Source organism: Apostichopus japonicus, chromosome 14 (genome assembly GCF_037975245.1).
Source record: "Apostichopus japonicus isolate 1M-3 chromosome 14, ASM3797524v1, whole genome shotgun sequence".
NCBI classification, from domain to species: Eukaryota; Metazoa; Echinodermata; class Holothuroidea; order Aspidochirotida; family Stichopodidae; genus Apostichopus; species Apostichopus japonicus.
In genome coordinates this window covers 3,645,075-3,667,179 of record NC_092574.1, presented here as the reverse complement: position 1 = coordinate 3,667,179, position 22,105 = coordinate 3,645,075, and the positions used below count along the sequence as shown (strand labels likewise).

Genomic DNA, 22,105 nt, shown 5'->3' with positions numbered 1-22,105 from the left:
GCTCAAACCTGTAATCCTTTGATCACAAGTCCACTGTCTTAACCACTTGACCACAACCACTCATTAAAGGTATTCTCTCAGCTAACCTTGTCTCAACGTATTCACCGATTTAAAAATAAAAGGAATGCCGCCCTCTGTTATAGCAGCAACAGAAACATTCCTTTAATGTTGCATTCTCATCCTTAGCTATAAACAGGATATGGATCTGGGCATTGTTACCGCATAGTTCTCAGGTGTCTGAAATTCCAATCCGTATCTCAGTTCTGCATACCCTATAGGCCTACTGTGTAATCATAGTGTGCGTTATGTGAGAGCAACCAGCCGCTGGTTCACAATGGTGCTAGTTGTACACAATTATTCTATTGGCTATGAAACATGCATTTGTCAGAATAAAACAAATCCTCCATTTGACGGGGGCAATTCCTTACTCCTGATTTTCGCTGGCATGTCGTACGACAGCTTCAGACCAAGGGATCTGCTGCACTTGAAATATTCGCATCGCTACTTTGTGATAAATTACTCTAATTCATTAAAGGTAACTTTTTGATAGATAAATAGTACTAAACTAAGGGTACACAATTTTTTAGTTTTGCTGCTGGCTAATCCACATGAAAAAAAGCAAACTAATAGTGATAAATGGCCCCAGCACAGTTTGGATTGGTCTAATTTACGGTAGCCAAAGAGATAGGCGCGTCATGTATTCAATTGTTTTGATGAGCAAGAAAACAACAATATTGATAGAACGACTTGCGCTAGGTAATGAATGAGGTCATACGAGAACTTCTCACATTAGTTCAGCTGAAGATATTTAGTCACACGACAACTTTTGACTCTTCAGGCTGTGCATTGGTATACATTTCTTCTCTTTTCAGTTAATTGAGGCTTCATATCATGGGATCTGTTTCTGTAGTAAGGGCTGATAAGATATGGGTAAGATCAGGGACTCCCTGTTAAGATTAAGGCCTGTGTGTGTTGGGGTGTGTGAGTGTGTAACCATTTTGCCAAAATGAGGCAGTGGGAGTACCAATCCGAGGGAAAGGTAAGGGAGAGAAAACCCAAAAAGATGAATGACGGGGGTAAACTGGACTCCTGCAGCTGCCTTTACCAACTTTTACTGCATTGCCAGGGGCGTATCCAGGATTTTCTAACCCGGGGGGCGTGAATTACTATCTAAGCGGAGCGCCACCAATTCCCCCCCCCCCCCCGGATACGCGCCTGATTGCTACAAACATATGGTGACTTCCACGGCAACTCTCAACCAGGTATGCTGTATTGGCCCCAAATATACCAGATCTTCAAATATGGTTACCTTTGGTCAAAGTTTGAAACTGTTTTATTACCACCATTTAGGAAATTTACCTCACTGAGACATTTAGGCATCTTGTACTTTCAATTTGAATGCCTAACTATAACAACAATTTGGAAAGTAAAGACCTCTAGGAACGTTCTTTTTGAAATCTTCTATCAATTATAGCATGCTAAATAGGGGCCAATACTACATAGCCTGCCTTTAAAATATCCTGTAACCTGCTCTGGATAAACACTATCAAATACGGAAGAAATGTTTTAGTAAAGTATGAATATCAAGGGCGTAGGAACTGGGGGGGCTGGGGGGCGCCAGCCCCCCCAGTGAAAAATGTGGAGGGGCGGAAGTATCATTCCGCCCCCCCACTTCGCAAGTCAAAAAACCCCTTTTTCATTTCCAAATGAGAAAAAAAATCTCATTTGGAGCACCAAATTGCATCTAAGGCCAGGTGAAAATACAAAATTAAGTTTACAAAATGGAGTGGGTGTTGAAGTGTGCTATATTGCACCAAATTGCATATGAGGCCACTTGGAAATGCAAAAAAATCCAAAGGGGAGGGGGACACCCCCTCCCCTTAGACCCCTCCCCCAGGCCGGCCATCAGTCTTCAGCCCCCCCACTCAAAAGTAACTTCCTACGCCACTGATGAATATGGTCACTTTAACATTAAAAAATTGCAAGTCAGATAGTGGTATGTTTTCACTGATCATGGTTATTGTAGTTGAACTCAATGTATAGAACTGTACAGGTGCAATCAATGTGTTAATAATAAAAACATGTTACAATACTGACAAACTTAACTTTAGAATAAGCTATACAAACAATAGTAGGGCAGTGTTCCAAATACGGAATGCAGGAACAGATATCCAAATAAGGCTAGGAGACGCCCTGCCTCTCTTGTGGACCTTTCCATGATAAGTATAGCAGCTTTACATCCAACAGAAACTTTGCCAAAACTTCAAACATCTCCATCTGCCACTATCTGTCACTGGGGTTATGAGAGCACTGAATAAAACTGTTTTATCACCTAATACTACAGGGGCTGCAAGTTAGAGTACCTCTTCAACACACCATGACATCACAATATCTTTATGTTAAATTTAAGGTGACCATATTTTCCTGACTGGAATCAGGGACATTTATTGCATGACTGATATGGGGGAGGGGTAACCCCCTCCCCTTTGGAAAATTTTCAAGTGAATAAGGTGCTTAGATGTAAAATGGTGATACTTAGAAGCACTTTTTAAATCAATTATATTTTTAAAAATGTAGCTTTTTCTTAGATGAAATATACTTACTTTACGAAAGAGTGCTAGGCTAGATCGATCTAGCATATTTTAACAGTGTTTCCACTTTACACTGGCCCACCTGAAATACTCGTTATTTTTACAATTATTTTACTAAGGGGACATTTTCGGGGACACTTGTTCAACAACACACTGTAATCGGGGACTGTCCCCGAAAATCGGGGACGTCTGGTCACCTTAGTTTAATTGATCTCACACAATACAAAATAAGGACAAATTATTCTGTGCCAACAGTAAATAACCCAACATCAATGTCACATTAGAACTACTGGTATGACTGAACAAACTACACTAATAAAACAGATCAGATATTGCTATCACTGAAAGCCACATGGTATACAATAAAGTATTCAGTGAAACCAATATTCAATCATTTAGTTTATTAATATGACACAGTTGTAACTTTGATGACATCAATTATGTACTTTACATTACACTATGAATGAACATGCAAATCAATGCTAAATACTACAGAAAGGAGTTAGATACATAACGCACTGAATGCAACAATCAATGTTTGACACCATAAAAACGATAAATTCTCATGATACATTGCACTAGCATAGTAACATTATTTCACTGAGACACCATGGTTGTTGTCCGTTACAGTACAGTTTGTTTAATTGTCTTGAAGGCTTGTGATATCTACATTCTGGATACTTGTTGCTTCCATTGTCCACTCTTGTGTCCTTGATGTATAGTATTTAAACAAGCTTATGGAACTGCTTTGACATCAGCTATTTCAAAATTGTCCTTATCCATTTTAACAACGTTCACTATGCAAATCCCTAGCTCTCACTGGAGAACAAGATAAATGACAATCATCTTACATAATAGAAGTAGAGAAGCACACGTTTATTAATGAAACAATCGAACACAAACACTTTCAGTTCCAACCCTTATATCTGCTTGTAAAACATGTCATAACACTACGCTGTGCTGTAACTGCTCCTCTAAAGGATGTACTGTACATCTGTAATGTGAAATGAAAAGGCAAAAAAGACATATTTAAGGCTTCGTGTGATTACAAAAGTGTTACAGATTGTTGAAGATTGAATTAAAATGATTTTCCAAGATATGATTCATTTGATTTTAATTGTAAAAGAGGCTCATAGCCAACTGGGTTGTAACTGGGTTGGAGCCAGCACAAATGTCATGTTTGTTTATTCACTGATATTGTAAACTTGCACTCATTGTAATGACTAAAAATTATTGTTCGAATCTGGGAGAAAATAGACCCCTAAATGATACCCCTCAAATGTTAAACTAGAAATATAGCTCACACTCAAAATTTGCCAAAAATGTCAATGTCTTTGCTGATATGAACTATATGCACATAACAACCTGATCAGATGACAACTACAGTATAGGCAGTTAAGAGTAACCATCTTTAGGCAGTGTAAGTATGTACAAATGATGCCACATCATCATGAAACAAAAACAAAACATAAGAAAAGAAAAGAATAAATGTGCAAGGTTTGAACACAAACTGCTTCAGACAGGTAGGTAGCAGTCTACACGATTGGTACATGTCTTTATTTTTCAGAGATAAGGAAAAATACTACTGTTATCATTAAACTGTGGAGTTTGAACATTTATGAGGGTTCCTTGCATTTACAGACCTCCAGTGGCTGTATTAGCACCATATTTAGCACTATATGTCTATGTCATTTAATATTACATAATACAATAAATGAATAAATGTGTCCAATGTTCTAAATCCGGTTAGTCATATTCAGTCCTACAATAGTAGACTGCAGAAGACCTAGTACATCAACAAATTACCTGTCTCCAATGGGGTACAGCTGCTGGAGTGCATTGCTGCATCAGCCTCTGTTGGGCATAGCCTTTTGTTGGGGAACTGGTGTTGTCTTTCTGGTAGATCAGTTTGCATACCAACCTCTCGAGTCTCTTAATTGGGCTCACCTTTTAAATGAAAAAGACAAATAATACCGGGATTTGCAAAGTTAATAATATATCAGAATGCATACTGTGCAAAAAGTGAAATATATAATTTACAACTTAAATAACTGAATACCACATTATGCCCTTTACTAAATAGTCAACAATTCACATCAATTTTTGCAAACACAGTACAGTAATTACACTACTAGTTACAGAACTTTGCTATTGGCAGCATAAATTCATCACATCTGCTTTATGATATACAGTATGTATAGTGTCAACTCTGCAACAATTCAAGAAAGGTTCATTTACTAATCTAGTGCAAACATAAAGTAGTGATGTGCAACAATTTCAATTATTTCTTTCATTTCTATGTAGTATACACCTGCAGCATTATAACTTATCTACTATTACCTTACATACACTAAATGTCATAACGTTTGATGATGATCAGGGATGCATATTCTCAGACGAATTTAAGGCAGGAAAACCCTGGAATATAAGCCAGGAAAAGCCTGGATCTAACCCAGGGAACTCCGGGGAAATTCCTGGGTCTGAAAATGGTAATTCGGACAGGAAAAGCCTGGTTTATATAACTTATTTAGACATAGGCGTAGGAGGCGGGGGGGCTGGGGGGGCTGCAGCCCCCCAACCAATTTTTTTGGTGAGAATTCGGGCAATATGCTTAGAATTTTTCGGGCACCAACTGGAAGAATAATAATTTGCAATGTGTTTTTCATTTTTTTTGGTGAAAATTTGGCAATATGCTGAGAATTATTCGGGCATCTACTGAAAGAATGATAATTTGCAATGTGTTTTTCAATATTTTGGTGAAAATTCGGGCAATATGCTGAGAATTTTTTCGGGCACCTACTGAAAGAATAATAATTTGCATTTTTTTCCAATTTTGTTTGGTGAAAATTTGGGCAATATGCTGAGAATTTTGCGTGCACCTACCAGTGGCGGAGCGTCCATATAGTCAAAGGGGGCGGATGCCCCCCTGACGGACTCAAATTGACTGCTGGCGCCCTTTCAGCTTTTTACCACTTTTTACTTATTCGCGATTATTGACTTTTTTATTGCGCTCTCAAATACCTATTGACATTTGTCACATTTTGTTGGTGCAATTTTCTGACAAATGGCGATGACACCTATTTATTCTTCGTTTATCTGCAAATTAGCAAGGCCCGGAAAGGGTCATTTCCGGCGATCTAGGGAGTAACTTTACTCAAAAAATTTATGTACGATCCGCGCCAACTTGTGGTGGCGCTCCGCTTAGATAGTGTCAAAAGCGCCCCTACAGACCATTCTCCCCCCCCCCCGACCAATGCCCCCTAGCTCCGCTACTGGCACCTAGTGAATGATGAAGAATTTGCAATGTGTTTTTCAATGGTTAAACTTATATTATTATTATTATCATTGTTGTAACGACTTCCCCAATAATTCTAACCAATATGGAAGGGTAATAACACGGAAAATGATTTAATGTTATTGGCAGGTGATGTAATAACTGAGGGATGCCTATATGATATGCACATTAACATGTGGAACGCGCGCGGAGCGCGCGAAAAAAAATTTGGTTTTATTTTTCGGGCAAGTCGTTACAGCCCCCCCAAATCAAATGAGGCTCCTACGCCTATGTATTTAGAGCCAGGTTAAGGCCGGACAAGGCTGGGATGGTTAACCCAGGTTTACCCCAGAAAAGCCAGGTCTCTAGTGTGTGAGTGAAGAGCCAGGAAAAACCAGGAAAAGCCTGGTATGCACACCCAGGATTACCCCAGAAAAGCCAGGTCCCTGTTTATGTCAGTGAGGAGCCAGGAAAAGCCAGGTATACATACCCAGGATTACCCTGGAAAAGCCAGGTGTCCATGCTTACCCTATATAAATTATCTTGCTGGCTTAGGTAGGCAGTAACTTTTAGCTTATAGGAGGTTAGTGTGTTTTTGGTATAGGAAATTTTCATAACTTTAAAATCATGAATTATATGTATCTGTTAGGGTGTTAGCGACTGAAAATAAATGTTTGTTCTTGATCAGAGAACTCTGGGTTTGGTGTGATGACCAAACACAGAACAAGACACATAAAAATGGAAAACTCAACTGGATTAGATCAAAATAAATTATAGTTATGAATAACAAACAATATACAGCTGATCTGGGCCCAGCCAAAGAATTAAATAAAACAACTTAGAGTCGTGAGGTGCACCCAAATGTTAAAGTAAATACACTTAATTTATAAATCTGTTCTGGTGAGTTGGCATGCTGGTGACATCAGGTACAGATCTTCCTCGACATCAGATCTTCCACGACATTAGTATAGTTGAACAGAATAAATTGTATGATAAATATCCGATCCCAACAAAATAGTATCCTTTAATTAATAAGCAATAGTGTCCCAGGGTATCCTTCAGTAAAATAATGTCGGTTATAACAAATGGTGTCCCCGAATATCCTTTATGGTAAAATAATATCCTCTAAGTAAATAATATCCTTTATAGTAAATTAGTAAATAATATCCTCTATAGTAAATAGCGTGCCAGACTGTCAGGTGAATATCACTCCTTCCATAAAATAATAAGGACTACAGTAACTTGATTTTGTAAATTAAAGTTTAAAACAAACTATCCAGCATTAAAACTATATTTCAGTTATAACAAATGGTGTCCAGGAATATCCTTTATGGTAAGATAATATCCTCTAACTAAATAATATCCTTTATAGTAAATACAGTAATGTCCTCTATAGTAAATAGCGTGCCAGACTGTCAGGTGAATATCACTCCTTCCATGATTTTGTAAATTAAGGTTTAAAAACAAACTATCCAGCATTAAACCTATATTTCAGTTATAACAAATGGTGTCCCGGAATATCCTTTATGGTAAGATAATATCCTCTAAGTAAATACTATCGCTTTATAGTAAATAATGTCCTCTATAGTAAATAGCGTGCCAGACTGTCAGGTGAATATCACTCCTTCCATAAAATAAGAAGGACTACAGTAACTTGATTTTGTAAATTAAGGTTTAAAACAAACTATCCAGCATTAAAACTATATTTCTCTTCTTTTGCAACTGTCTTGCTCCAGAACTCATGGCCAACTGCCTAACTCCCTACACCCTCACAAAACTCCTTTGTTCCTATAATATATATACACAGACCCCATTTCCTGTGAGGGCTAATTTCCAGGAAGAACAAAGATAGTTGCTTAGCAACCCAGAAGAGAGATGGCTTTATCCCCCTACCACAAGACAACATACAAATATACTGTACAAATGTATAGCCCTCTGCACAGTGCACTAATAAACAAGTAAAACTATGGTACAAAAGAAAACTTTATGTAAGAGCTGACCATCTTACAACTAGCTAATACTGGGTTAATTAAAGGCAAGCTTGGCTTTTCCTGCCTAGCCAGGACAGCATTCCACTCTTTTCCTGCCTATTGTGGACTTGTGAGGCTGGGTGAAGCCAGGAAAAGGCTGGACTTTCAAAATCCTGGCTTTTCCTGCCTAGCCAGGACAGCATTCCACTCTTTTCCTGCCTATTGTGGACTTGTGAGGCTGGGTGAAGCCAGGAAAAGGCTGGACTTTCAAAATCCTGGCTTTTCCTGCCTAACCAGGATAGCATTGCCCTCACTTTACCTGCCTAGTGTGGACTTGTGAGCCTAGATGAAGCCAGGAAAAGGCTGGACTTTCAAAATCCTGGCTACCTGAGGCAGGAATAAAGCTTGAATATCCAGGGAAACCCAGAGTTTTCTTGACTCTTGCTTAAAAGCCAGGAATTATTTTCGTCTGGGATTTGTTTTTAAAAATATAGCTAGACTTTGCTTATTTCCGAGACTAAAAATTACAGAATATTCTAAAGGTGTGCCCTGAACAATAAAGTTTCTAAAGATAACATAGAAACATGATATGGTATTTTGTGGGGACCATTCTAGTTCTCTCACAAATCAGTAGTATCACTTTCCCTTTGTACAATTTTTAGAACTGCATGATCAGATTTTGTGTAGAGCTATGAAGCCTATGATAATGTTATATTTTGGCAAATGTCTTTAATTTCTATATCATGATGAAATTATCAATTATTGTAACACGGACTCAACAACCCCCCCAGAATGGTGTGTCATGTCCGATGAATTGTGTAACTAAGGGGTCCTTCAAAGCATACATTTGATGCGTCATTACAACTACAATATGTGCGTCAGTGTGGGTCAATGTGCCATGAAGAGTCCATCATGGTCAGCAAACAATCAGTCTAAATGTTAATTTGGTGTATGTCAATGACATACAATGATGTGTCAATTTTACTATGATGCAGGGGTGAATCAATGTTCAAACTTAAGTTTAACTTAACCTATTCCAGGGGTCGGAGGGTGCGTCATAAAATTGCTAGACCTGTGCATTATTGGCATCTGCAATCCTGATAGTCCTTTTATAATCAAAATAGATTAAAAAATACAAAGGAGAAATAATGATTCACTCCTATTTGGAGTTAAACAGATAAGTCCATTAGAACGATCCATAATCTGTCAGTTCAACCAACACTGAGAATTGAGTAATCCACTAGACAATGTTTCTACTGCATTGTGCAATATTTGACTTAAATAGTACACACAATCACCATGGTAACCACATAAATTATTGGAACAATATGAGAAGAATATAATAGACCCAGCACACTTAATGGTAGATTAGTAGTTTAGTATTACATCTTAGGTTGAGTAGATTATAAGACTAATTGCAGAATACTGTACCATGTAACTAAATATCATGGTGTATCCTTTAAATTAAATGTGATAAATGTTGTCGAACATAAAATGGTGGCATTCATAATTATTGGTGACTTTGATTTGCTTATGTTGTCCTTGATTTTCTGATTAAACAACGATGATAGCAAACTATCATGTTATGAATGCATAAATATGTGAACAGTATTTACTATCCTTCACTAATTCAACAAAGGAGCCTGTAGAGCTAATGAAGCTTCTTTCTGAGAAGGCTTTTTAGTTTTGACTTCCATTTGGAAAACTTACTTATATCACTTTACACTACATTACCAGGAAATGAGGTAGCCGCTACCATTTTTAAAGTTACTACCAAGTTGGGGGTATTAGGCAATACTCTTTTTTGGGATAGAAAGAGTTTTAATGCCTACATTTTTTCTTTGCAAGTGAAGAATCATCCACAGCTAAAGTGGCTATACAGATTGACAAGCAATTGAAGCAAAGTAAAAACCCTAGCCTATGCATATTAGACTTTAAAAAGTAAAAAGAGCCCAGTGCCTTAGAACTTAATTCATCTTGGAGTAGCAAACAGTTACTTTAGGCTAGTTCTACTTTTGCTATTGCTCCGCTCATGAGAAGTTGCATTTGTTTCAAGTTTAATTTTTTATTTTCTTGTGGGTAGATCTCCCTACCAATCCATGTCCATATTATACTGATGTAGGCTAAGGCCTATTCATATTTGCAAAGCTACCGAATCATAAACCAAACACATATGATACCCCAGTGTTCCATACTGATAATGCTTACTAGGCGAATATATGTAGAAAAGCATAAATAATACTTCATAAAAATGTTCGAACTAGGCTAGGCTACAGTAAGTAGCCTAGCCTAGACTGCAGTACTACTAGCCCATGCCGGTGTATTAGTTGCCTTAGTTTGTCGGCCTAGCTACTCCTAAGTAGGTATAGCTAGCATGATCTATTGAACAATATAACAAGGAAGCCTACAGTAGACCAAACCCTTCAGCCGGTAAACAGTATACTTTAGCCTAAATAGTAACAAAACGTTAGTCGTAATAGCATAATTTGCTGCCAACCTTCTTGTACAAGTATGAACTGCCAGTAAATGCTCCGAGAAGGTAGCATTGGTCATTTTGTCGATCCCCAATCTCTCTTCCAGTAGATCGTCCACGTTGCACCAGCTCAAGTACACTTTTGATGCCTGCATTTCTCTGCCCCTTTTTCACTCACTTGCTTTTGGCATCTGGACTCACAATAAAGCAACTTGGGCCTTCCACCGGCCCGACCTGCATTTAGTGTCCGGATATGGCCGTTTCTTTGGAGAACCACAGAATACAAGATATACACTGTACAGTGGCAGTATATTATATATACCGTATCACGTGATCAAGTCAGAGGGTGGAGTAACGGTGTACCAGCGAAACCTTTGAAATTGGCCCGCCATCTAAAAATTTCCTAGCTGAGAGAATACTTTTAATTGATACTATGCAACCTTTGGGTTCCAAAAATTCTCTTTTACTACTGATTGGTAGTCAATAACCATGTTATCTTCTTGATGATTTCCTTCATTTCCAACAAAATTGCATTGTACATTGAAATGGTTTTGCAAATTAATCTAAAAGCTGACCACAATTAAAGAGTCTACATTCAGGGTTTAGGAACAATGAATCTGAATGTTGACATTCAACAACAAAAATTGGAACTGTTGCACCCTGGTCTAATGCTTTATGTCACCTCTGACCCTCCCCTATATTCTCAGGAAGTTAAAAATCTGCTGTATATCAGCCCAAAATTGATTTTGCTAACAGTGGAAAGTTTTTCAACAATGAACCAGTGGTCCAACAGCTCAAGGACACATTGCTAGTGCCAGTGTGTTACAAAAGTATCTCAGCAAACAGTGCAGGCTTATTTTTACACTGAAGTCATTTCATGACCATGGAAGATAGATTAAGAAATCAAAACCTAGTTTCTGTTTGCAGCAAAGGACTCATTAAATTCCTCATCTTGCTGGCCATCAAGCAATCTGCACCATTGAGGGTCCTTGATCATACCCAACAAATGGTCTATGATGGAAAAGTAACAGTGTCATTAAAACATACACAACTCAACAGACACAAATATGTAGTCACTAGAATACTATGGAAAGTCTGGTTCATGTGTATCAAGTACTACATACCAAAAGAGTATGGAATTTTAATGGTCATAAGTGCATGATCACTATAAATATCATGGTATTAGTATTGTCACTGTGTCATGTAAATAAGATTTGATAAAGTAATGATCATCTACGACAGGGTTCTATGAATCAAACAGGTTAAAAATTGAACCAGGGAACACCAGTTCCCACCACCACATTCATGTTCATGGAATTGTTCAACTATATTTTGGAACGTTGATAATTGGTTAGAACTTGAAGCATACTTACTTCTGAATATATGGATGGTACAGATATTGGCAGAACATATAACCAATGTCTGCTGCAATCTTTCATTTCTGCTGGGCAGGTGCTCCCCTCAGTAAGATCAATTAAGTCCCCCTTCGCATTGGCCCTTGTGAATGTAAGGTCCAACTCATTCCAGATGGAAACTGCCCCCACAGAAACTGTTTGAACTCATTGATATCCAGATGAGCTGGTATGGTGCATTCTCTTGGCAGATGGTCTGAAGATAATGTATCATTGAAATTTCTGTCATAGATGAAAGAAATAGAAAACTTTACATGGTGCCATTGGAGGAGGGCATTGGGGTTGAAGAAATAGCAAACTACATGATATTGGAAGAGGAAAAAAATAAAAAATAAGAAATGCATCAATATTGTACATTCATGTAAGGTTTCTACAGCAAGTTTCTGTCTATAATGGATTGAAAAGGTGCTGCGGTTTATACCTTTGAAAAGGTTTAGTATTTGTGAAAGAAGGTCACCTGTTTAGTTGTATAGAATATTCTGGTAAAGGTTACAATTTTGTTTTAATGAGCAAACCAGTTCATTATGACAGAACATGAAATGATATATCTTCTGGATAAGTCATTTTGAATTTGAAAGTAGACTAGTATTTCTCAAAGCTAAAGACATCATTATAACGTTATTTTGTTAAATACTTCCAATATTGATACCATACCAACTTTGAAGAAATTCCAACTTATGGTTGCTTAGTTACTATAATTTGAAAGTTTTAACTTTTGACCACAAGAACTAAATATAATGTTCTATCACTACCCACATTAAAACTGTTCACAACTGTTGTCCAAGTTGCATAGAATTCTGAAGATTAATTTTAACAAACCTAAGCCAGCATTGGACAACCATTCAGTGCTTACCATGAAGAAGGCTTTGTTGTTTCTTTGGGATCTGACAAAGCGACGATCTTCATTTTATACGCCTTTGCAGGGCGACCACGTTTAAGCCTCTTCGTGGGGTGCCTACGCCCTGGTGGTTGGGGGTCCTCCCCTGTCCTGTTTACATGAAACCTGGAAGTTAAAATATGGATTAAAACTGTTGGGCCAACAAGATGACATACTGTACTAGCTGTCATGGTTTGTTGAAATACAAATTCAAATACTCACAGATCCATGTTAGTCCAAAGTCACACTTAGTTTTAAGTTGTCATTTTTCAAAAAATTCACACCTGCTTAGACATTGTTACATGTGTAATCACATATATATTTATACATTTGGAGTGAAAAGACATCTAAGTTTAGAACTGTAGCATGGTTCGCTCATAACTGACGCAGTTAAGGATCTGATCAATCATTTGTCTATCAAGGAAAAATTAAATCACTCAACTTTATGCGTTTTTCATTTTTGTAGTTCCTCAGAAATCCAATGATTTCAAAATATTTATTGTTCTGTGCCTACACAATGTACAATTGAGCAAAATTTGACCACAAAATGTCTGCCGTGTCAAGTTCTTCCATACCCCTAAATTGTCACATTCGTTGATAAGCTAACTGTAGTGTAGGCCTTAGTACACATCCATTGACTTTGGATGCTGTTTGCTATGCTCTGAGCTTCTTAGCTCAGACAGGTCAGGTCCCAGAGAGTAGTGTTATCATATCGAGGTAATGTTGGTTATTGTGGGTGTAAGATTTCCAAATGCCCAAAAAACGTGCAAAACTGGGGAGAGGGTGTTAAAAGCTTTAAAAAAACACAATTTGGCCAACAAATAGCTGAAATGGATTTAAACTCATTAAAATGTATTTCTGCTTGACTGCAAAAAGTTTAGTTTGCCTGCTGTATCATCGCTAGAAATATTTGAAGGTGCTTCAATTATGAAGGTGCGTCAATTATGAAGCCATTACTATACTACTACTAGTACTAATTGTATTGGGCCTGACTTTAGAATCCGTACCATATTAATAGGAAAGCTTACTTCGAATCGGCAGAATAACAACTGTATAATCCGGCTGAACGTGTTCGTTCGCATCAGCTTGGTTTCTGTCAATAGCAGCCTCCCAAATCAATAGAATTACAGTCAGTGAATAGGTGCGCCGCGTGAATGATTCGCTTGAATGAATTAAGGGGTAGAGTTCCAAATGATATATATGAGCCAAATGAATTAAATGTGCTACTGTAAACTGAAGACTCGGAAACGGAATACAGGAACTGAATGAAATGGTCCTGACCTTCATGCTTTACTTTAGAATGCCACAAATGTTCTGCCAAGTAGCCATTCATATGTGAATGTTTTGTTCCATATGCTGGTCAACTTTTTTTAGCGTGCAGCCATTCATTCTCAATATGGTTCGTACAGGCTCCTGTTTCTGCGTTGACAAATTCAACAGAATGATTGACCTTCAGATGAGTATAGCCCTCTTTACTGAGGCAATCATAGGCCTTCCAGCAGTTGCTGTGGATGATTGAACCTGGCCTTATCCATTTTTTTATGAGTGTAAGAAGGGTGGTCTCATCCCTTTTCTCAACTGGCACCATAACATTTTGCCCTTCTTCCACCTCTCGGCCTGAGTGTAAGAAGGGTGGTCTCATCCCTTTTCTCAACTGGCACCATAACATTTTGCCCTTCTTCCACCTCTCGGCCTCCAAAAACCCACTGTCCGTCTTGGATTCTTCCCCTATTATACTTCCATTTCCAAACTTGCTTTCATCGATCTCTACATGTATGCCGCTTCCACCTATCTGTGAACTGGTGCTCATTGCTACGGCTTCGCAGACCTTTCTGGCAAAATAAGACCAGTCCACACATGTTGCAGAAGAAAACCCCAGCTCTTGCTCAAGGAAATCCTGGGGTACTTTGCGACTCCACCATTACGTGAATTGGAGCTCTTAAATAGTGAGGTTAGCCTTCTCGAACGAGGAGTTTTTTCTTATGGACATGGTGCATTGGTGCACCATTGGTTTACTGGAACGACATCTCCATCTATGTACGTGAAGAGAGATATTAACATAATTAAATAGAGGTTAGGAAGGTCTATAGGAGGCAAAGAATAGGGTTAGGGGTTAGGAATTACCGTTAGGAAGTAGGGAACAGGGTTAGGAAGTAGGGAATAGGGTTAGGGGTTAGGAAGTATGGTAAGGAAGTAGGAAACATGTTTAGGGGTTAGGAATTAGGGGTAGGAAGTAGGGATAGAAGAATGGGAGATGGAGATAGGGAGTGATTACATGAATGTGGGAGAGAGATAGTAAGCGGGATATGGATTAACAGAAGTAACTATCAAACTATTATTAATTCTTATCCATGCATCCCAGGTTCAATTACTGTTATGTGTTTCTCATGTTATTAATCATGTTCTCTCCTCTCTTCTCTTTTCTTCATAGATGTGTAGGTCTCATCCGAGCAAACTAGTGAGGAATACAGAGAGAATTAAGGTTGAAGGTGTGGGGGATGTGAAATGGGTACAATGAAGGGATTCAAGCACAGTCAGCTGAAGCTACTGTACTATTTTCATTAAAACTGACAAACACTTTGTCCCCCAAAATATCCAAGCCCCATTTAAAAACGCTCACCCCATCAAAAAGAGCACCATCTTTTAGCCTGTCGGATGGTACGGATTCTAAATTAGTACCTTGTATTGATTCTATACTACTAATTCACCGCAAAAGATCCTTTTCACTTTCTTAAGTTCTTAATCAGTTTGTATTCTCCTCTATCAAGACTGATATTCTAATTTTCTGCATGTTTACTTGAGGCTTTAATAGCCTTCTCAGGGAGGGGGGTTAAGTCTACTATAACCCTAGCAGTAGGCTACATGATTAACTAAGCCATGGAATTATTAATACTTCCACGGCTAGGCCCCAACGTTAATAACTATAGTACAGTAGTAGTAAGGCCTAGTACTGAAGTGGCTATGGAGCTAGACTATAGGCCTACAAATTTACACCTGCTTTCACTAATCATAAACAAAACTAAGGCAAAAGGTTGGAGTAATTGAAAATGACCATTGCCTACCGTTGAGCGAATGACGACACAAAGCTGCTTCGATTGAGTCCAATATCATCAAACGCTATATTAATATTATTCTGGGCACGTAAAATTGCTGGTAGCTCATCCATCTTATCAAACGTGTGATCCTTCCAGTTGTACATGTGCAGTCTCGTGTTTTAAACCCGCCACTGAAACATCTATCGCGGATGTGTGTACACAGATATGCGTATATATGCGTATTAATCTGTGCATATATTTGATTTAATCCCATATGTATTCGAAGGAATGCACAGATATGTTTGATTTAATGCATGTATATATTTGAATTAATGTATTAATTAATCCTCATATGTATTGGAATTAATACAAATATGTATTCGAATTAATGCGCGTATGCATATTAATATGCGGATATATTGTGCCGTGTTTGTCCCACATGGCTTGCCATAAAATAGTACTAGTTGTTAGCATTTTACTTGTATTTGGATGTATCCTTGTTGGCAGGCATGGCACCTAGATAGGCCGGTCAACCCCATTGGTTACAGATCATCATGATACTGCTCAAAATGCTCTGATATTCAAGTCAGCCATATGCTATCACACATTGTATGTATGCCTTTGTGTCTGAATGGGCCATTTCCTGGATCTTTAATTGATTTGGTAATCTCCCATGAGTTATAAGGAAATGCCATTGTGTATTTAGCTACTGTACATGCTTCATACTGTGCCTTGATTCCAACTTTACATACTGTGATGACAGAAATTTAAAACTTTATAAAAAATACAGGATGATGCGGTATGACTTTTTGAAGTTTATATTTGGTATTGCCTGCACTCTCAAAATAATTATTTTACCACTTATACATTCACTAATGTTCACTAATGCATTACTACAATAAGTTGGTGAAAGTAAAGTGGACTAGTATACAAGTAATGAATGGTTTCCATTCGTGCAATAGTGCAAATATTTCATGAGTTGAAAGATGGAATGTTCCATTCAACGAGGCGCAGCCGAGTTGAATGCAACAAATTACATCTTTCAACGAATGAAATATTTGCACTATTGCACGAATGGAAACCATTCAATATTTGTTTTATACAACACCTTCAAATTTGGATATAATTGGATGTAAAATGCACTCATGCAACAGATTGTTTTGAACAGACAGGTTTCTCTGCTCTCTTACCATTGAAAAAAGTGCTATCAAAAAAGTATAACGCATGGTTCTATCATCATAGCGTGCAATAGAGCGGATTTTGCATGCAATCGACGAGCATCTGACCAATCAAATGGCCGGAATATAAGTAGGTGTTGTATAATACTCTATGTTACACCCCTGGTAGTCAAATTGGGGTCACAACCCTTTTAATGGACACCAAATGTTTTTTGGGTGGCCAAATGTAAACAGTCAATTGGAAAAATGTCAGCCAGTGTTTTTAGTTACTAGGAATTCAAAACGCGCGTTCCAGGGACGCATCTGCCCGAAAAAGTTTGCATTCCGCAGATAAAAACTTATGTCCCCCAAGACAAACCTGTGTTAAAAGCACAAGCCAAGCTATGACCTTTACGTTCTTTGAAGTCAAGTATAACATCCCTAGATCACAATTGCTTGCACTTTGAGACTAAATAGTATGGTTGAGGCCTATATATACACACAAACCAATTAAAAAAGATAAAATTAGTTGCAGTACATTTCAAGAAAATGTACAAATTTGAATGTTCACCAAAGCTGATGTTTTTCCTGTTCTGGTAGACTTAGCCTAAGCTAAGTGTAACATGCACAGTACGACTTCCTTGAGTACTGTAGACAAAAAAAAAACTATATTTGGCAGTACTTTACATCGTGACTAACAGCAAAAAAGTCTTTGGATTGTTCTTTGCAAAACAACTTCTGTCATCCACCCCTACCCCCCCCCCCCAAGAAAAAAAAATAGAACGGCAACCTAAGTGTAATTGTTCTTCCTTCTGAGCACTGAACACGAGCCCTTCAATCTAATTATTCAGGTAACTCTTGCACCGTAGAATAAAGCGGTAAAGGTTTGACAAATTTCCAAAGAGATACGCAATGCCCTCTTGAGTCAAAAGTGAACGACAGCCATTAAGGCAGAAAGAAAGATGAGAGGCTTACCACAGCAAGTTACAACAAATACTTTTCAAATTGATTTAACCTACTGTACAATGAAGAATAACATTCAGATTACTATGAAATTCCTTACATATAGGAATGCTTGTTGAAATTATTGTTTCACAACAAAAAGGTCATAACATGACCTAACCTTATGGATTTTGTGTACAAACATATTGCAGCTTATAAATAGAATATAAACGATTGGTGTCTTTACACAGTAAAAAACAAAAACCACAAACAGCTCATTCACTTGAGCCTAAAATGACTGACTCTTCTAACTCATTGGGGTTAATTACATTCAAAATTTTGCCAATATTATGATAGGCAAACATATGAAAGGTGGTACATGTAAGCAAAAGTCTAGTATACCCATAGATATCGTTTTACATAGCCAGTGGTATTTTGAGAAAGTTGTCAGAGCTGGTAAATATTGGGTCTCCATGCAAGCAAAAAACCTGTGACTACCATACCATTTACTGTACTCATGTTACAGTACTTATATTATGCATCTCTTCGACTGGTGTGAACCATTCAATGAACACAATTAGTATATGTAAAAATTAAATAACTATCAATAGAGTTTGAAAATCAATTGTCAACAAGAATAACATTTTTCTGCATTGTACTGAATTCACAATTTTATTCATATAGTCATTTATATATCTACAGTGTTCCTGTTGTGTTAATTTCTTTCTTTCTCCAAACAATACTGATCAGAATCAGCTTTCAAATAAAAAGATTATGTTATACGTAACTTAAACAGGGCCCTCTGTTTCAATCACTTTCAATCAGATTGGGAACCTCAGCAATGTAACTAAATCCATGCACACACAAACAGCAACCAAAATCATACACAGAAATAAAATATCTTTGGTTGGGTGGTGCAACGTCAACATTAATATGTGTTAATTTATTGTTGGATACATCATCCTTCGTCAGAGAAATTGGCATTTTTTCCACGTTACACACAAGCGCTATATACCTGCTACTGCATAAACAAAACTTCTGCTTTACATCGTGACTCACAGCAAAGAAGTCTTTAGATTGTTCTTTGCCAAACAACTTGTTTTCCACCCCTACTCCCCCCTCCCCCCCAAGAAAAAAATAATAGAATGGCAACTTAAGTGTAACTGTTCTTCCTTCTGAGCACTGAACACGAGCCCTTCAATCTAAGTATTCAGGTAACTCTTGCGGAGAGTGAAGTTAAGAAAAGGTTCACTGTCTTACGAGAAATACGTGGAAAGTCCATTGTGATTGTGGTACACTCCGCACAATGACGTCACAGAGTGACCTGTACGTTCATGTGCATTTTGCACCACGTTTCTGGTCAGTTCGAATCTGCTACTGTAACTTTGACATCAAATAATGTCTCTTTGGACTAAACGGGAACCACGGTATTGTTTGTGTACTATTTACTACTAAAATACTTTAGACTAGTATGATCTAGCCCCCAAATTTTTTTTTCCCGCCTCCAGCTATGCATTTTAAGGGCAGTTCCATGCTCCTAACTTTAAAGAAGCTTAATTGTATACCTTGCACATGTAATTTTGGTGGACTAGGCTACAGGGCTAAGCCTAGGTATGGACCAAGACAGTAATAGTAATACAAATAAGATATACTGTAGCCTAGGCCTATTCAAAATATTACCCTACTAATAAAAAGTACTAGGTTTTCTGTAGGCAGCCTATAGCCTTACCAATACCACAGGCTGTATACCTTTTTGTTCATGGTGGGAAAAACATCCAGTTCCATCATAACTGAAGTAAAAAAAGTCATTTTAACAACCTTTCAGCTCCATTTCCTCCATTGCTTCCTTCTGTTGGGAGTTGAGTGGTACCAACGTTAGTAGTATTCAGACTAGTCGTAGAACTAGTACTAGCTGGGCTAACGGCAACACTAACATGAGTAGTGTCACTAATATTGGGCCTAACGTAAGGCATCTCATCACCATTGTCTAAATCGTCTAACTGAGATGAGCTTAGTCCCCACCGTGTGGTTCGTGGCACACATTTAAACGGGTTGCTTGTCCTGAAATAGTCTCTATATTTAGAAGGCATTGTAGGCCTCAATATTGATCGACAAAAGTTCCGGAATTTTCTTAGAGCATAGAAGTAACGTCGTCCGTACATACTCTAAAAGTATAAGGACAAGGTCTATACATATCGCGCGATATACGCACAGTAGCCTACAGTAGTAGGCCTAGTAGTAAGTTGAGTCTCGTGTATCCGACATGCTCAGTGATTAACCTCCGCCATGTATCACGATACATATATATATATACAGTATATAAATATATATATATGAAATGATTCACAGCTCCTACCCCCCCCCCCCCCCCAACAAAAATGGGGTGTATGTTAACCTCTATATATATATAGTGCTATCAGATATCGCACTTATGTTTGTAAGGTTTAAATCTGGTGTAAAAAAACATAATTATGCAATCGATATAGGTGGCAGCTCCCAATGTGCTTCTACATGGCAGTGGTGGTTGGGGCGGGTGGGGGGGGTTGGGAGTAAGGGTGGTGACTGGACACAAAGGGGCAAGTGGAGTGTTAAAACAGTACAGTATAGGCAAAGCTATTGTAGTGAAATTTCCTGGAATACTAACTTTGATGCAATGTACAGGTTACCCATAGACAATAGGTAGGGTAGGACACCATGTCACATTAACTGCATGCAAAACAAAGGGAAATTATTCACTGTCCTTACAAATGGGGTGTATGTTAACCTCTACAGATATATATGTATATATATAGTGTTAACAGATATGGCATTAATGTTTTAAAGGTATATATCTGGTGTAAAGGAAAGAAATGCAATAAGGGAGGCAGCTCCCAATAGTATTTTGCATTGCTTCACTGCACGCAATGGTTGGAGGAGGGGAGGTTAGGGTGGGGCTGGACACAAGGGAGAAAATGTATCAAAGTTGTGTAACATTATATATAGGCAAAGTTATTCTAGTGAGATATCCTACAATACTAACTTTGATGTAATGTCAGGTTACAAATAAACAAAAGGAAGGACAGCACCCCCCTCCCATTAACAGCATGAAAAAAATAAAGAACAATAATTCACAGCCCCCAAAACTGGGGTGTATGTTAACATCTACATACATTTAGCATTTGCAGTTATGGCATTAATGTTGTAGGCTGGTCTTTATCTGGTGTGAAGGAAACAAAATTATGCAATTATCTAGGGAAGAAGCCCCAATGTGTTTTTGCTTTGGTTCACTGCATGCTAGGGGGAGAGGATGGGTAAGGGTGGGCCCTGGACACAAAGGGGCAAGTGGAGTGTTAAAACAGTACAGTATAGGCAAAGCTATTGTAGTGAAATTTCCTGGAATACTAACTTTGATGCAATGTACAGGTTACCCATAGACAATAGGTAGGGTAGGACACCATGTCACATTAACTGCATGCAAAACAAAGGGAAATTATTCACTGTCCTTACAAATGGGGTGTATGTTAACCTCTACAGATATATATGTATATATATAGTGTTAACAGATATGGCATTAATGTTTTAAAGGTATATATCTGGTGTAAAGGAAAGAAATGCAATAGATAAGGGAGGCAGCTCCCAATAGTATTTTGCATTGCTTCACTGCACGCAATGGTTGGAGGAGGGGAGGTTAGGGTGGGGCTGGACACAAGGGAGAAAATGTATCAAAGTTGTGTAACATTATATATAGGCAAAGTTATTCTAGTGAGATATCCTACAATACTAACTTTGATGTAATGTCAGGTTACAAATAAACAAAAGGAAGGACAGCACCCCCCTCCCATTAACAGCATGAAAAAAATAAAGAACAATAATTCACAGCCCCCAAAACTGGGGTGTATGTTAACATCTACATACATTTAGCATTTGCAGTTATGGCATTAATGTTGTAGGCTGGTCTTTATCTGGTGTGAAGGAAACAAAATTATGCAATTATCTAGGGAAGAAGCCCCAATGTGTTTTTGCTTTGGTTCACTGCATGCTAGGGGGAGAGGATGGGTAAGGGTGGGCCCTGGACACAAAGGATAAAATGTTTTGGAGTGGTGTAAAATCATATATATAGGCAAAGTTATGTGTTAAATTATCCTGGAATACTAACTTTGTGCAGGTAACCCTTAGACGAAAGGAAAAGCAGGACACCCACTTCCCCTCAGTTGCATAAAAGACAAATGGAAATGATTCACAGCCCCCCCCCCCCACCAAAAAAGGGGTGTATATTAATCTCCACATATATTTAGTGTTATCAGATTTAGCACTTACGTTTTGAAGGTCTATATCTGGTGTGAAAGAAACAAAATTATGCAATCAATAAAGGAGGCAGCTCCCAATGTCATTTTG

The 22,105-nt window shown here is 38.0% G+C and overlaps 1 protein-coding gene across 1 annotated transcript in view; it reads right to left on the bottom strand.

The window, feature by feature from the left end:
• The window catches only part of LOC139979471 (G2/M phase-specific E3 ubiquitin-protein ligase-like), a 50,994-nt gene extending 30,419 nt beyond the window's left edge, over positions 1–20,575 (bottom strand). Inside the window, exons 1-4 of the mRNA XM_071990301.1 lie at positions 14,970–20,575; positions 13,626–14,630; positions 12,574–12,723; positions 11,682–11,942 (exon numbers count right to left, since the gene is read on the bottom strand). The gene's annotated coding sequence lies outside the window, so the exon portion shown is untranslated. The remainder of the gene's footprint in view (positions 1–11,681; positions 11,943–12,573; positions 12,724–13,625; positions 14,631–14,969) is intronic.
• Positions 20,576–22,105: the final 1,530 nt, after the last annotated feature.